Source organism: Phalacrocorax carbo, chromosome 1, assembly GCF_963921805.1.
Source record: "Phalacrocorax carbo chromosome 1, bPhaCar2.1, whole genome shotgun sequence".
NCBI lineage: Eukaryota > Metazoa > Chordata > Aves > Suliformes > Phalacrocoracidae > Phalacrocorax > Phalacrocorax carbo.
Window position 1 is genome coordinate 213,932,777 of NC_087513.1, and position 17,466 is coordinate 213,950,242.

The window sequence follows — 17,466 nt, forward strand, 5'->3', positions numbered from 1 at the left end:
GTGTGCTGGCGGGTGAACTCAATTGGGTAATAAGAGTAAATCTTGCTCTGCTTCTGAGAGGCTGGGACTAAAACATGGTATAATAGTGATGCGTATAATTTTGTACGGTGAGCTGGTAATTTACTGTGCTGTTTTGGCCATCAGTGCAACAGCTAGAGGCTGTTAAGATAATTTAGTGGAGGTTTGTGGTTATAAATACGTTTCCATCGTGACCAAGGATCCTAATAGATATTAAATTCAGCCAAGGGGTTTTTAGTGTTGTTTTTTTTTTTATTGCATACTCCCCAGTGTTTCTGTTTTGACTTATTAATCTTAAGGAATAAGCAGAGGGATGGCTATTAAATGTTTTTTAACATATGAAATAGGAGTTATAAAAGAGAAAAAACCAACACTGGATGAAGCAATGAATTTAGTGTAATTTGGTTGTTCAGCAGTGGGGCTCTGGAGTGTCCCACTCTTGGCTGCTGATACTACAGGTGTGTTGGGTAACGTGCAAAGCTATTGTAATGCAATTCTTTGTCATATACATGTTTTTCACTTGAAATTTTTTCTGTAAAAGCAAAAACAGTCTTCTCCATCCCTCTTGGCCTCATGCAAGATAAGTTGTGCAGAATTAAGTAACTATTTTTGAAATTTAAACACAACTGCATCCAAATGTCAAGATGCCTACATATCAGCTCGGGATCTCAGAAACCCCCAGGACCTTAGCCGTGGATTTCCAGCCATGTCCTTCATCCATACGACGACCTCCCTTCCACCACTGAGAAGCAGGCAGTGTGAGAAGCAAAGTGATCTGCTGTGGGAATGCCTCGGCTCTCCTGCTCTGCTGTCTTAATCCGAATAATAACAACAAAAAGTTTGACGGCTTAGTTTGGAATTGGATAGCTCTCCAAAAATAGGCTTTCCCTGGAGATATCTCCTACTTCCTGCTGGGCTGGAAAAGCTGTGCTGACAGCCTTTGCGCTTGGATACTTAGGCATCTCTTGGAGCCTACAGCATGAAGGAATGCAAAATAATAGAGGAAATCAGTTGAACTTGTTAAATTTCAGAAGAGCATTTGGTTTGAGCTTCGGAAAGTGTTCCCCCCCACACTCCTCTTGCGTAGAAAAGCCCCTGAGCCAAACCCCAATATTTACCAATATTTTTGAGATCTTGCAGGTTTAGGAGCTCAAAAGTTTTTGAGATCTTCCAGGCTAGGCCCTCTTTCTATAAATAATAGCTCTTGGCTTGAATGCATCTGAGCTCCTGGAAAGTGTGGACCCCAAACAGGGCTCCTTGCATCCAGAGCTGTGATGGCTCCAGCTCTGTCTTCATGTGCTCAGAAGTGGGGGAAGGCATTGCACTAAAAAAAAACCAAAAACAAACCCCAAACAACAAAATTCTGTTATTTTGTTATGTTGGAAGGTCTCGGGCAGTCTCAAGGACTAGCTGATACCATCTGGTGTATCTTCGGAGTTTGTCATCAGGAGCTTTATCTCCGCTCGCCTTCAGGATGGGCTGAGCCTGGAGGTGGCAGGCTTGGAGGTTTCCCCTCTGCGGGCTGCATGTTCGGGTACCCTCATCTTTCCATTTGATTTTAGTCTCCCTTTCCCCTTCTCATCTAATTCCTAACATTTAGGGGGTTGTCAGCAGGAACCTGCTTTTCCCAGCGTGTGACCTGTTGTATTACTTTTGCTGAAGATCTGGGTTTATGGCACCAAACAGAGCCACCTCTGCAAGTCTGTCTTCAGATGAGCAGGAACAAGCACAGCAAGGCTAACGTGGCCATCCCCATGCTGCAGAGGCTGAACCTCTGCCTCAACACGCAGCTGTGCCGCGAGGAGCAACCCCCTGTTCCAAGCAGGACTCCACAAAACCAAGGCCAAGATATAAAAAAGCAGTATTATTAACCTGACTTGACATGTGGCAAGCCTGGGCTTGGGAAGCTGGAAAAATCTACATTTCCAAAGTGGTTGATTAGGGATTTTAGTGTGAAACTCTTTCCTCTGTCCTCTGGCTTTAAGGTTTCCACAGGGATTAGTGGGACGGTGCGGGCGGCTGGTATTTCACCCCGCTGTCTCCCCAGCCACACCAGCACCAGCTCTAAAACCCGTGTCGGGAACAGAAGTTCAGAAACACAGTCTCAACCTTTCCCGGCTTGTTTTTCCCATCTGTTTTTAACAGCATGTTCTTGCCACTTGGACCTTTCTGGGCTCGATCTTGTGATCCCTGATGTAGTATGACATTTCCAGTTTATTAGGAATGCTTTTGTTTATTTGCTGGGTGGGTTTTTTTTCTTTCTTTCTTTCTTTCTTTCTTTCTTTCTTTTTTTTTCCTTTTCCCTAGGTTGTGTGGAGCTTTTCTGCCTTGGCTGCCAATACAAACGTCCCCTCCGTGCCGGGAGGTGCCACCCACACCCGTCCTCTCTGAAATCAGGACAGTTATCTCAGCACTTGCAAGTCCTTTCACTGGTTTGGGGGTTCTTATTAAACAAAAAGGAAGGCTGATTATTTTTTTCCTGTTCTTTTCTACTGTTTTGTAATAAAACCCCAGGTCCTAAAGTGCTGAAGCAAGTGGGATTTTCAAAATCAGTTTTCATTTTTTTGGCTTGCATAAGGAAAACCAGCAAGAAGGGACTCAGGGCTTCAGTTTGCTGGTGGCATTCTCAGTTTACCCAGGCTGTCTCTGCTTTTCTTAGCAGATTGAGTTTATTGCCTGCAGTGTGCCAAGTGTGAGTTTGCTTCTGAGCTGAAGGTGGCTGGACCAGCCTTTACGTTACTCCATCTTTCCATTTTGCATAGACATCATGGTGCTTCCCTCCAGTGCTGGACAAATATCATCAACAGATGAGTATCGGTGCCAGAGCAGTACTTGGGATTGTGGTTCTGCTCTGCCTGTAGTCTGCTGCTGTCCGTAACCTACGTGTCCTTCTCTAAAACCTCCTTTGTTCTCCTTGAAATAAATCAAGCGATACCTTTCAGAGACCTGTATTCAGTTCCTGGCTGGCATAAATCCCACTATAAGACTTCAAAGATGCTTAGCTGCTTTTTTTAAAATACTTTCAGCTGTACCGTACCGGCCCACGAAGCATGTGGTGGTGTGAGAATCTGCAATCTGAGTCCACAGCGCTGGGTTTACATCCAGAAAGCATTTTTTTAAATTGACAGGAGAGTTCTGTGAGCATCCAGCTGTGGGAGGATGGGGCTCTCATGCACCTCACCAGAGCCACCACAAGCAGCAGGTGTTCCAAGTCATCTTCTTGGCCTGGGGGCAAGGAAGATGCGGGGGGCAGATTGTACATCTCCGTCAGGCTTATATTTATTAAACTGAACCAAATTTCAACTACATTCCTAAACTGGGATAGCAAATCCAGCAACAAGCCAGGAGTAGAGATGAGGCTTGTTCATTCTGGGTCGGTTCAGCCTGCACTTCAGCAAAGCTTCAGGACCAAATCGTTGGTTGCTGTGGCCTGTGAGGGATCCTTTGATCAAGTGAAGGTGCTGCTGAACCCCTCTCCTACACCTGTGGTCCTGGACAAATGCAACCCACAGTTGCAGTCATTTGCTCAATGTATAGGAAATCCTTGTTCTTTGCTGTCAGGATCAGAATTTGGGTCTGTAACCGTGACGATTTGCAACTAAAACTTTTTTACATAGCCAAAACTACCCAAAAAAGCTCAGAAAGTCCCCGAGAGCTCCAAACTGCTGTGTCTGCTTTTTGATTCTTTTAACGTTGGCCTTCCCAGGAAAGAAGAGATCCCTCCGGAGACCCCACGACTCTGATTGCTTCCAGCCAAGCAGCAGGGGCACATTTCTGTCCAGTGAATCTGGTTTCTGCATCAGCTTTCCCAGAGACCAGCCTTCATGTCACTCCATCATTCCATCTTGCGTAGAAATTGCCACGCTTCCCTCCAGTGCTGGAGAAATATCATCAACAGATGAGTATCGATGCCAGAACAATATTTGCTCTAAGGCAAAACAAGCTTTTTAATATCCTCCCACAAATGAACTGGAGTCTGTGCCTGCTCCTGGCGATTGCTTGGGACATGCTTCGGGCAGCATCTGCCCAAGGATGCTCCCAAAGATCTCACTTCCTCCCATGCAGATTAAGATTTGCTGGTACCCAGCATTGAACAACGTTGAGGTGAACTTCATCTTCCTGTTGCATTAATTAGTCTTGTTTAATGGCAGATGCTGTAAAAATAAAAGGAACCAGCTGTAAGAAGGACTGACTGCAAGCGCAGATGCTTTGGAGCAGGGTCAGGGGGACAAGCTGCATGTGGCAGCCGGTCCTTAGCTGCGTGCCCTGTCTGGCTTCACAGCCAAGGGATACAGTGGGTAAAACACCAGGCAGCGCCAGACAGCTTGGGCGGATTCATCTGGCTTGTTGCGATGCGCTGAATTAGCCTTTGTGGGTTTATTTTTAACATTGGGGAAGGCCTTGTCTGCTGGAAATAAAATTGATCGATATGTGCTTGGGGTCCTCGTCTGGCTTGAAATGGCTCCGTGATGGATATGCGTTGCAGAGCCCTTGACCATCGCTCTCCGAGGGAGCTCGGGGCGGGGGGGGATGAGGATGGGGCGGATGCTGCTGAGCCTGAGTGGAATTTGGCCTCTGGAGGCTTTTGCCCTGGGGATGCCAAGGTTTTGTGCCTGCTTGGGGCTGGCTTTTATCCTGCAGCAGGATATTGAAAATAACAGGGTTTTCTCCTCCTCATGGCAGTTTTGTGAGCCAGCCTCTAACAGTGTCCCTGTTTCCCCAGGGGAAATGGCTGCTAAGTTTTTTCTTCACTTATTAGACTTGCTGTGGGTCTCCCTGCCGGAGGATTTCTGAACAAAGTTTTCAATATTCATAGACTTAAGTACGTCATGAAAAAGGGGCCGTTAGTTCCTCCAGTTTCATCTCAGATCATTAACCTCACGCTACTGCTTTCCTTTGCCATCTTTTATTCCCCTTGTCCTTCCTAAGTGCTGTTTGTTTTTTATCGCTCTGTGTATCCTTTCAGCAACAGTGCTAGCATATTTATTAGTATTAATTGGCATATGTGCAACAAATATCATGCAAGGATCACAGAAGCCGTTGCCTTGGAGAAATCAGTGTATTTATCCCACATGGGGAATCAGAGGCACCAAAGAAACCAGATGGGCATCAGCCGCAGGCATGCCCCGACGGAGCTGACCGTGATTTCTTCCTAAAAGACAGTTTGGACCTTGCAATCATTGGCACACACTTGCTTTGAACTACTTCAGCCGTGCCCTGGAAACCAGGTGCTACCCATGTCTTTATTCCATCAAACCTGCCAGCTTTCGTGCCACCTTCAGTCATGCAACGTGTGTTGCTCCTTCCTCGTTGTGCCGCCCAAAACTCCCCCAGTCCACGGTGGCTGGAACGGTGCTGCAAAGCTAAAAAGGCAAAAAATAATAATAAAAAAAAAGAAATAGGAAAGACCTGTTTTGGAGGTGATAACAATAATGATTTTCTTCAGGTGTCATTTCAGCACTATTTACCAAGGTCTAAAAGCAAAGCAGGCAGAAGGACCAAAGCTGGGGCTTTATGCTGACTTGGAAGGTAAAAGAAAAGCCAAGAGGGCAAAAAGGAAGGCTGCAGTCCTTTTTTAATTATATTTTATTCCACTGAGCTGCCTCTCAGTCTTGACAGGGGACAATAGGCACTTGTTCCCAGTAAACGTCCCCCAGCAGACAGCCTGTGCTGTGGAGGGGACTGGGAAGGGGCTCCCAGGAGTTCGACTGCAGCCGCGAGCCCCCGGGGCTCGGCTCAGCCCCGCCGCCCACCCATGTCCCGCTGTGCCGGGGGAGTTTATTTTTCCAGCGCTCCTACTCAGAAACACTTGGCTAAAGGAAAAATTGTGGAGGAGGTTTAGCTCAAGTGAGCACAAAAACACGTGTCCTTGTAGTATGTTACTTGCTGAGTGGTGGTTTGGGGTTTTTTTTCCTTTTTTTTTTTCCTCCTTTTTTTTAAGCATATCTGAGAGCTTGGGAATCATGTGAGGAGGGTGGGGGTGATGCCTTTCAGATGGACGCAGGGCTGTGTAAATACAAGGAAGAGAAATCTTTTCTGCCTGATCAAGTTCTCCCAGCTTGATTTTTGTCTTTTTTGTACTATTTCTTTGGATGAATGAGTGTGAGGATGGCAGAGTCTGAGGAAGCCTTTAAAAGCCTCATCTAAACCCCTTACCTTAAGCTACCATTGTCCCCAGGGTGACCACCCATCCTCTTCCCGTGACCCCCAGAAGTCCCTGCATGAGGAAACAGGCTGGAGTGTCACACCGAGTCCTCTTTTTTGCCCCGTGACCTGGTCATTCTGGGGAAAAAAGGGACAAGATGCAAGAAAAGTTGGCTTCTGGACTCTAAAACTGGGGAGCAAAGAGCTGCCCCTCTCCCTCTATCCCCGATTTTTTCTTGCACACAAGCTCCTCTCCCCTGCCCTCCACAAGTGAAACATTGCTTCATCCAGAGATGAGATGCTGAGCAAACAAATCGCAGGTCAAAGTCTCCCACTCCTTCCCCTGCCACATTCCCATCCGCACATTTTTGTGCGCCATCCCCTCAGCCTTTTCCCATGCCCTTTGGGGGAAGCAGGGCTGGGTACGCCGGCTGTCGGCACAGCGAACGCGGCCCCGCAGATGTGAGCTGAGCTGCCTTTGGCAGGCAAAAGGGGGGTGTTTGGGGAATGGCTTGGAAGCCTGGGCAGATGGTTTCCACCCGTTGCTGTGAGCTGGGGTCGGCAGAGTTGTTCTTTAAGGGAAAATGATGGCGCAGCGCCCTTCGGTGAAGCTGGTTGCAGGCGCTGGCATCCGTAGCAGATCCATGCTAAACCCTTTCTTGGGTTTGTGTGGTGGCAACGAGGTGAGAAAATGAATCCTCTCTAACCCCATGGGGATGTGGATGAGGAGTGATGAACATGGATTTGTCTATCCTGGGATGGTGCATCCTGAGGAGGAGCTGTGAAGCTTGGCTGGTAGCAAGGTGGGGGCTGTCAAAATGTATTAGATGAAAACCCCGAGCGTGCTGAGACAGCTGCCTTGGAAGGCGGGGTGTTACTGAAAGAGGGAACCACAGGATTTTAGCAATTTTGGAGAGAAAACCAGAATATTATGGGTGCATCTGACATGGGGCAGAGGGTTAGCAGAGCGGAATGTGGTTACGTTTTGGCTTTATCCTTTTCCCTATAACACGAAGACCATTCACTGATTAAACCACCTTGTGAAGTTAAATTCATGCTTCCCAGGAGTCTGGTGGGCTCCAGCTTACATCTCCAGCTGGTGCAATGGACCTGAGTGAAGTGAGCCTGAGGGTATTGCTCCGAAAGGCGGAGAGCTAGCGATGCAGGACCACTGCTGCATCTGTGAGTCCTTGACATGTGTGCTGCCTTGGCCGAAGAATCCCTGACCCAGATAAAGTCAGAGACAAGGGTTTGCAAGCTGGCTTATTTCACTGAGTTTCAAGCACCTGCCATAGCCAGCTGAATTCTCCTTGGGCTCTTTCTCTAGGCAGTTATTTTGTTTTCTGGCCCGGAGCTGGTATCAGGACACTAAATGAGGATTTAATAGTGAACTTACTCATCTTGACTTGATAATATTATGGGCATGCAAGTCAGATCACTGTCTGGGAGGCTCTGCACATGAGACAGCTCTGATGCCCACTCGTGGGTGAGGAGAGCCTTTCCCTGCACGAGCCATGCCCAGGACAGGACGTCCCATGAGCTGGTTTCTAGCTGCTCTGGTTGGTTGTCCTGGGGACTTTGCAGTATCTCCTGTGCCTGCTGTGGGATTGGCTTGAGGTTGTTGGGTTACCCTGCGGTAGGAGATGATGGTCCCATGAGAATCCATGGTCTTCAGGAATTCAGGAGTCAGGCAGTGGGGGTTACTGGGGAGAGGACCGGGTTACTGGCCCCATCACTTTCTCGTTTTGGTTGGTCCAAACTTCACTGAGTCCTGAACACAGCCATGATACTCCATAAAACAGCGCAGGATTGACACATAAAAGGATCCATTTGTGTGCTCTGACCTTCTCATGAAAAGCTCTGTGTGCATATAAAGCACTAATGTGGTCCCTGCGATGGAAAGTTTTCTATTTACCCTCTCCAGACTGTGCTTCTCAGCACCTCTGCACTGGTCTGCCAGGCTTAGAGACACACAGGCATGGGTACCAAGTCTTTTGAAAACTGTTATTTATCTTTCTAGTGTGATTTGTTTTTAGTTTGCATCCTCTTCCCTGCTTCCAAAGGTGCTGAGACGCACCACCTCTGAAGGTGCTTCTCAGAAAGTGTCATGAGGTATCTAACGTTGTTCTTGGAGTGTTATTTTTCCTTGTTTAACTATTTGGGGGGATACACCATTTTTTAGAGTGCAAAGCTGATTTGGGCTAAAGAAGGCCAGCTTGGACATTAGCATGAAGATCTAGTAGGACATGTTTCAGTCCCAACTCACAGTGGCTCTAAGATGTCACCTTGGAATAGAATGGGTTTATACTGGTTTTTCGAATGGGTATCTGAAGTTAGGTGGGAAAACCAGCAGAAGATGGGCATCCAATTCCCTTACACTCGTCTAGAAACTTATGCAGGAACAAGAGTTTATCTCTGGCAGCTCCCTGCTGCTGAGGTCCTTATCAACTGCTCATCCCTTGGCTTGGCCTCACCTCCTGCCCAAGCCTCCAGAGAATGCACATCCTAAAAACTGCTGGGTAAAATGGGGGTTTCCTTTCTTACAAAACCTGGAAGCTGAGCGTGTTTTACATCAAGTGTTAATGGTGTCAAATCTTCAATAGAGCTGTCAATGCAAGCTGCTGGACTACCTCAGCAGAGAAAGAGAAAAGGACTTTCACTTCTTGTATTCCTACCTTGCCACTTCCGAAGTTTTCCTGCATGGCTCGGTCAAACCGGTCCTTTCCCCAAGAGCACACACAGTGGAAACCTGACTATTCAGCTTCTTCCTGCAGCTTTCGTTGCTTCATCAGGTCCAAATTGTTGACTCATTGGTCTTTCTTCACATGATTCACTCGAAATAGCTTCCCTTGAACAGACGACGTGAGGACTGGGCAGCCCTGTCGGCACAACTTCTTTTTGAGAAATTGCTTCAGCAGCCGGTCCCTCTGGGGCAATTCTGGTCTCTAAATGGTTTGTAACTTTTCATAAAAGCATTTAGAGGAAAATCTTTTCCAGCGATGTTTTTTACCTAAAGGAGGACAAGTCTTGTGAGTGACTTGAAGATAGAGCTGACAGCCTTGTGTACCGTGTGTCATTTGCGTCTCTAAAGTATTTTGAAATACTGGACAAAAGATCACTCATCCTGAAACATCCTTCCTTCCTCCCGTTGGACGCGGTGCCAGCAGAAACCCCTACACTGAACACAAGCTCGTGCACCACCTCTTGTGATATCATCAAAACCTTTCTAATTTAGACTTCTCTTGCCTTTTAGTGTTGCTTTTCCGGAGCAAACTCAAGGTTTTCCTGCAAGAGCCCAGGGCAGTTGTCTAGAGGAGCAGGGAGAAGCAATTGCTGCTGATCTTGATCTTTAGGATGACCCCGCAGCCCGTGGCTCACGGCTATCCCAGCGCTCCGGCCCCTCTTGAACGCTTCCATGCTGCCCCAGGTGCCAGCTAGCATCACTGTCTAAGAATGAGAAGTAATTTAGTTCCTAAGCAACCTCTCGCCTGGCCTCTTGCTGAAGAGTGACTTAGCATTTTCCAAAGGAAAAAAAAGGGACTGTGGATAGCAATGTGTCAAGGCAGGTTCTTCTAATGTGCTTAACCCTCCGGATGCCGATTTAACGAGCATCCACTGAGCATCGGCCAGCTGGGTCGCTGCCGAGGGGGTCAGGGTGCTGCAGGAAGCCAAGTTCAGCCCATCTGGGGGGAGCTCAAATACGGATTAAAATCTGTAGCTGTTAGGAGTGTTTCTAGGATCGTGAGGACTGGCTTTTCCTTATTTCTTCTCACTGCTTTCATTTTCCTCCTGACCTTAAGACATTTTACTGTCTGCTGTCAGTTTATTTCATCTCCCCCCTCACCTCTTCAAAAACCCAGTAAAGTCAACAAATGTAATTTTATAGGGTGTTTCTGCTGCGGTGACTATTGGTTTTATTTCAAACCCATCAATGAAAAATGAATTGGCAGGCCACATCCCTGTCCTAACCATCTCTGTCCTCCTGAGATATATTCTTACCACCTCCATTAGGTCTCAGTAAATCAAGATCTTTACTGTATTTATCCTTTTCACATCCCCATAAGGCAAAGCTTCAGGTGTATCATTATTTTTCCAGGTTATTATTAGGGAGAAGCCAGAGCCAAAGCATCAGACTGAATTTGTACCTTCAGGGTACCTGGCTCTCACATGGCACATGCTGACTCCTGATCTGCTGTTTTCATTTGGTTCCTCCTCCATCAAGGGTCTTGTCTTCTCGGTTGAGCAGGGAGGCTGGACGGTGGGAGAGTGTTATCTTTTGAGATGTGACTGTAGGGAAAGGACGAGCCGCTTGGAAGGAAGATGAAGGAAATGACACGGTGGGCATCATCTGCTGGACCCCAGAATCAGTGAGGCTGGAAGGGACCCCTGGCAATCACCTAGTTCAACCCCCCTTCCTAAATCAGGGTCACCAAGTGCAGATTGCTTAGGATTTTTAGTTTCTCTAGGGTTGGAAACTCTACAACCCCTTTGGGCAGCCTGTGCCAGTGTTTGACCCTCCTCACAGTGGAAAAATAAGTTTATTCTTATGTTTAAGTGGATTTTCCTGTATTTTTAATTTGCGCCCATTGCCTCTTGCCCTGTCATTGGGCACCACCAAGGAGAATCTGGCTCTGTCTTCTTTAATTCCCCCTCTTCGGGTATTTATGCTCATAGGTAGATAAGATCCCCTTGAACCTTCTATTCTCCAGGCTGAACAGTCCCAGCTCTCTCAGCTTCTCCTCATGTCAGATGCTCCAGTCCCTTAATCATCTTTGTGGCCCTTGGCTCAGCTCACTCCAGTATACCCAGGTCTGTCTTGTATGGAGAGCACAGACCTAGATCCAGCTCCTGGATGTGTCCCACTGGGGCTGAGCAGGGGGGGAGGATCCCCTCCCTTGACCTGCTAGCAACACTCAGCCCAACACATATCCCAGGAGGCTGGTGACTTTGATGTGAGGACACGTTGCTGGCTCATGGTCAACTTGGTTTCCACCAGGACCCCCCCAGTCTGGTGGATAAAGCTGCTTTCCAGCCAGACAGCCCCAGTGAGACCCACCTCACAGTCTGGTTATCTAGCCCATACTTCACCAGTTTGTCTATGAGGACCTTATGGGAGATATTTTGAAAGAAAGCATTACTAACGTCCTGATAAGAAGCACCCACTGCTCTCACCAAGCCAGTCATCTCCCCGTAGAGGGCTATCAGGTTGGTCAAGGGTGATTTAGGTGTCTTGCTACAGAGCCACACAGGGTCAGAGGGGATTGAAGAAGGTTGAGATGACATAGTGATAGCTGCAACAGATATTTCAGTTTTGCTGGAGCATTTCAGCCGTGATATTCATGCTCTAGTAACATCTAGCAGCAGGGGAGGTGCCCCTGGTGAAACACAGGGCTTCTTTGTGGAGCTCAGCAATACATAGGGGTTTATCATTCAGGATTTTCCCCCATGGTTGCCCCTATAACAAGTGTGCTGAGGCCAGCAATTATCTCCTAGTCCACTCTTATCTCCGTCTGTGCCAGGAAAACAGGGCTCCTCTCTCCATGCTGCTGTACATGAAGCCACATGTCCCCTCTGTCCTCTGTGCAGTAAACATGCAATTCAGCTGATATACAGGGAGGAGCAGGGGTTTTTTTCTTTATTTTCCCCTCCTTGCATTGCTTTTGCAGGTCTGAGAGAAATAGGAGTGACAGCTCGGTACGCTCGTGAAGCCAACAGCCAAGAGGGGCTTTGCCTGAGGAGCAGTTCTGCCGAGTAAAGTAACGCTTTCTAACCCGGCTGATTGAAGTCAAAGCAGGCACGAGCATGTCCTTACGTTAAGCAAGAGCCTCACCAGCTCTCGAGGGTCATGCTGAAGCCGGGAAGTGCTAATGGCAGATTTGGGAGCAGGACCCAGGCATGAGCTAAAGGTTGCCGACGACCCTCTTTGCCGCAGCAAGTTGTCTAGATATGCGGGGAAGGAAACACTATTAATTTTTATTCCCCTTTATTTAAAAAAAAAATAAAACAGCCTGGCAGAGAGTCAGCATGCAAGGAATGGGGCAGGCACACTGCCTCGTTTGTTGGAAGGGCCGACAGATTAAATTAAGGTTTAAAAAAAAAAATTGGAGAGGGTGAGAGAGAACAAGCGTTTTCTATGGGCAGAGTTCATTCGCAAGTCACTCATTTCTCTTGCTCTTCAGGGAGTGATACGAGACAATTAGCTAATTGGTTTTGGGAGGTGACCTGTCAGTGACTCAAGGAGGAAATGTCTCCTGTGCAGTTTGACATAAAGAATATATTTTCAGCCCGTTGTGACAGCTGCAAGCACCCCCCATTAAAATCAAGCATGTAATGGCTGTAATAATGGCAAGCTTGGAATCCATCACAGCAAGGGAAAAGCAATGAAAAACCTGATAACACGCACTAAATTGCAGCCGGAGCTAGTATGTTATGTTGTCAGGTTTGAAGTATTTCTGAATTATCTTATCATTAGCACTGTGTAAGCATCCAAAGCCTTTCTGAAGTTGAAATCTGTCCCGAATTACCTTTTTAAGCTCTCTGCTTCGGCAGCTCATCCGCCTTCAGAGCCAGGTACCTGCACATCTTCATGTTGGAGCCGATGGTTGTGTGTGAAGTTGGGAGGAGCTGAAATCTGGGATTTTAGCCCAGGCCTTTGGAAAGAGGGGCCGGTTACTTGATTTGCTAAAAGGATGTGGATTTTCCATATTTTTCTACAAGTTCTCAGGACCTGAGAGTCAACAGGGTGGCTTCCTGCATTGGGCGGTATTTGGGGTAGGACCTGGCCTGAGGTCTTTGAAATGTCCCCATCAACCTGCCGCCTTAATGTTGTGCTTTATGTCAAAAGCAATAGGCTTGGGGGAAGCAACGAGAAGGGAAAAGTTTAGCCGAGGAGGCAACATTGCCTCATGCCCTCAGATCCATGCCTGTGCACCCCCTCGATGAACCCACTGATGTAGCAAAAACCAAAATACCGAAGCAAGTGTGTTGCAGAGGGGCATAGTCATGAGATAGATGAAGAAAAGCAGGAAGTTTCCTTCAGCCCAAGTGATGTAATTTTCCACAAACAGAACTTCATTCACGTGAATGTTTCAAAAAAATAAAAGATACAAGTAGGGCAACTACAGCTTTGAGGTGCCGATGGTTGGAAGGAGGAGCAGGTCCCAAACTGGTGCTAGGAGGTACCTGGTTTTCTTATGGAGGTGGTTGGTTCTTTCTGAACATCAGGTGCCTGAAAATTATTATTATTTTTATTATTAGAGGGTTCTGAAAGTTTTGGCTAGCAAAACAAGTCTCCATCCCATCCCACAGCCCCACCATTCACTCGTATTTCCACGTGCTGTGCTCTGTGTTCACACGGGACTGGTACAATATTCATGCAGGAGGAATGGCTTTGCTGATGTTTGGTGGGTCTGAGTTTCCTCACTGACAATGGCAAGGATCAGCCCTGGGGATGGGTACAGCAGGAACTGGAGATACAATGAAAAAGCACGTCATGTCTTAGAGGCTTCTGGCCACCTGGCACAAATGAATGACATCCTCCCCATCCCTGCCCTCAAATCCCTATGGGAAAATACGCTGCTGGGTCCCCTGCATGTGTGGGCAGGGCTTGGCGGGAGATCCAGGAGCACCAGGTCAGAGCAACACCTTGATGACTTGATGAGTTTAGGCAAACACTGTTTAGGCGATAAATTAGGAAGGGCAGTGTTTTTCATCTTGGTGGTGTGTCTGTGTTGGTGTCAGACAGTTTCGCTGTGGCACAAACAGGAGACGGCTGCTATTTTAATCATTGCTACAGAAGAGTTTCTCGTAAAGGTCGTAACATTAAAATAAACCTCGATGGACTGACCCATCATTAGTGGTAAAAGCAGCTATGCACCAGTACAGGCATGTCCCACAGTAGGGTAACAGGACGCAGGAATGATTTACTCAAAAAAAAAAAAAAAGAGGAAAAAAAAGGACATTTTCCAGAACCATTTATTTCTATTTGTGTTGCAGAAGATTTCTAAAATATCTAGTTTACTTCCTTTTTCCTGAAGTATCAAAACTTGTTGAAGTGTATGGACAGCTCCCGTTTCCCCATCCTGCCCCTCCGACTCCCTGGTTTTCACCCCTAAAAATTACGAGCCATAAAGAGTGGCATTGCTGCACTGTGCTGGATCTCACAAGGACTGGATTCATGCTGAGAGGGAAATAAGGGCAAATAAAATAATTACAACTACATAGAGCAATTAAAAGGGTTGGGGGGTTTTTACAGCATCCAAAAGAGCTTATTGCTCAGCCACTGCTTCGTGACTTCACGCAAGCAATGTTGGAGGCTGTGATTTGATGACTTTTCACTCAATGACCTCATGCAATGTTTGGGATTGGAGTTCCCAAATCCCTAAATTGCAGCCACTCGAGAAAAACTCCTTCCTGAGCACTGAATTTCTTTGGGGTTTATTTTGTCTATTCGAAATACCGTACTCCAGAGTACTCCAGTAAATCTTCAGTGTGTTGTACAAGAGGGATCAAAACTCTTGTGAAAGAGCTCTTGAAACCTCTTTGTGCAGCTGAGGGAAGCTTCTGGCAGCTAAAGGGCTGATTTTCTTAAAAGTTTTGTCTGCAAACCTTGAAGTCAGGTACCTTGCCCACAGCCTAGAATAGAGGCTTGTCTGGAACCCAAGGGAGCTGCACATCAGGAGTTATGCTTTAAACTAGATGAAGGGCTGAGATCTCAATTGTTTTAACAGTCCGAGGTGGGAATTTTTTGATAAATCATTTTTTGGGGTCAGAAAAATTCCACTTAAAAAAAAAAAAATATATATATATTTTACAGGGAAGCTTTGCTTTCCTGTACCCAGGAGGGAAATTCAGTGGAAGCGGTGAATAAAAACTCCTTTCCGGCCAGACCTGGGCACCATCTCCCTGGATTCAAGGCATCCCAGGTGTGGAGATCTCCCTGTAGGGATCCCCCCCAACTTTATTGATCACTGTGGCTATTAGGAGACCCTCTGCCTAATTTTGGCAAGGGTAGGGTGTTATTTTCTATGTTTGTCTTTGGCTGTTTTCCTGGGACTGGCTCTAGTCTGCCCCGAGGGCAACAACATTGATTCAGGCTGTTTGCTAGGAGATATTTGCTGAAATCTCCACAGACGTACAGCCGCATCGGGAGGTTTCTATACATACCTCACTCTGGGCTCACTGCAAACATCCTGCCGGGAAGAGGAAACATTTCCTCTGCCCCAGGATAACCTACCTTCCTATAGAAAGAGAATTGATGTTTCCTGTTGGAGCATATGGACGTGGAAGAGGAGCCCACTCATGCTCCTGCTGCACCCCAAGGGCTGGCTCCACCGTTGGCCAAAGTCAACAGGATGGCTTCATGGATTAAGTGGCATTTGGGGTAGGACCTCCATGAGGATGCTTCTTGGGGACGTTGTCCAGGTGCTGGAGGGAGCTCATGGCATTTGATTCCTCCTGCGCAGCATCTGTAAATGCAACAGATGCCTATGCTGGCATGCAAGGAGAGGAGCTGGAGGTAGAGTGAAAGCTGCTGAGTGTCATACCCTTAAAAAAAACAACCAAAAAACAGGGAAAATGGGAAGAGAGAAGCGAGGTGGAGGGAAAGACTCCAGGAAATGAGGTGGTTTTCTTGGTGTTTTGTGCTCTTTTTTTTTAATAAAATGTGCAAGAAAAGATTTCCTGCTGCACAAAAAGGACAACAGAGGAGGGAAGCTCCTCCTAAAAATAACTGAGAGCTGCCTGGCCTCACTAGACAGCTCCTCTGCGGAGACCCTCGGGTTTGACAGGGGATGGATCAGTCAGCTCCCAAGGGCATGTCCACTGCAGCCCTCTCCTTGTTCAATGGTGATGCATTGATCCAAAGCAGAACTGACTCTTCCTCTCCCCTCCTTTCCCCCAGCATTTTTCCCCCCTGCACCAAAAATATCTGGAGGTCTGTCATCAGAGGTGATGGGGAGGGAGGGAGGGAGGGAGGAAGGTGTCTGCAAAAGGGAAGGCCTGGGAGAAATCCTGGGTCACTCACACATGACAGGCAAGAGGTTAGAAATAAAGAGGGTGAGAAGGGATGTCTCGCAGTCTGATGGTGTTGCGTATCTGAGAGCAAAATGTGACTCCACAGGTGTCGATGCTGTGAAGGTGGGTTAGCAATAGGGCAGCATCTTGGGTAATGCAACTGGTAGGTGAAATAGTGTTATAATTGGGATTTTGAGGGTGTTGATGCTTAGCATGGGCAAATGGGAGTATGTGGCAGCGCCTGGCTACCTGCTCATCTTATTCCTGCTGCTATCCATTGATGGAAAGGGGAGCAAGGTGAGATCTGGGTGCAGAAGGCGAGAGGTGAGCTCCTCTCACCGTCTCTCCCCGCCGTGCCCAGTGCTCATCCGAAAGGGCACTTCTTATAACGACCTTCTTCATGTCCCCAGTGAACTGGCAGAAAAAAAACACGAAAGGCAATATATCACCAGGCAAAGAGGTAAGGATGATTCCCAGCTGTGCCTGCTGCAGCAGGCATTTCTTGCAAAAGAAAAAAGTTGTAATAATACTAAAAAATTTGCTGATAAGTTTCCAAAACACTCGTGACAAAGGAGAAAAACAAAGAGAGAATAAAACAATGTGTCAGTCCTTCCTGCTGGGATTGCATGGGACTGGCACCGGAGGGGTCACTATGTGTTAAATAAATGACCAACAGCTTTTTAGGGGCACAGGTCCATTGCTGCAGCTCAGCCCCATCCCTGCAAATCCCAGGTTGAGTTTCAAAAATGCCATTTTTCATTGCCATCTCCTGCTTGGGTACAGAGCTGGCCTCAGAATTGCTCTGGCTCAATGCAGCAGCCAAAGAGGCTCCCGGAGGGAGCCGGTGCTTTTATGGAGGAGGAGATTATCCACTTTTTAATGATGTTAAAATATAGACAAAAAGCTTTGTTATCTGATCCTCTTCCCAGCATCAGCCACAGCTGCAGTCAGGGTGTTGTTAAGCCCTATGTGCTGAACATGTCCTCTGCTACCTGGATTAGGGGGATGCTTTTCCCAGAAAACAAGCAATTTCACTGTTTGGGGGATTCCTCCACCTTTTCCTGGGGTGTACAATACTGGCCGCACTTCAGGAACTAGGTAGAGGCTGGAAGACCTTTGGCTGTGACACAGGCTAGTGGATCCTGGGTGGCCCATGGGAAGATATACTGAGTGCTGGGTGTTCATCATCCCCAAGCCAAAACCTCCCAGATCTGGGCAGGTTTTCAGATCTTCCTCTAGAAAACCAGGGGCATCACCCAGTCGGCAGATGGGAGGTTGCTGCTGTTGAGC

At 47.3% G+C, this 17,466-nt stretch overlaps 1 protein-coding gene across 1 annotated transcript in view; it reads left to right on the forward strand.

Moving 5' to 3' along the window:
• The window catches only part of GAB2 (GRB2 associated binding protein 2), a 99,065-nt gene that overhangs the window by 13,671 nt on the left and 67,928 nt on the right, over nt 1-17,466 (forward strand). The gene's annotated exons all lie outside the window — the stretch shown is intronic.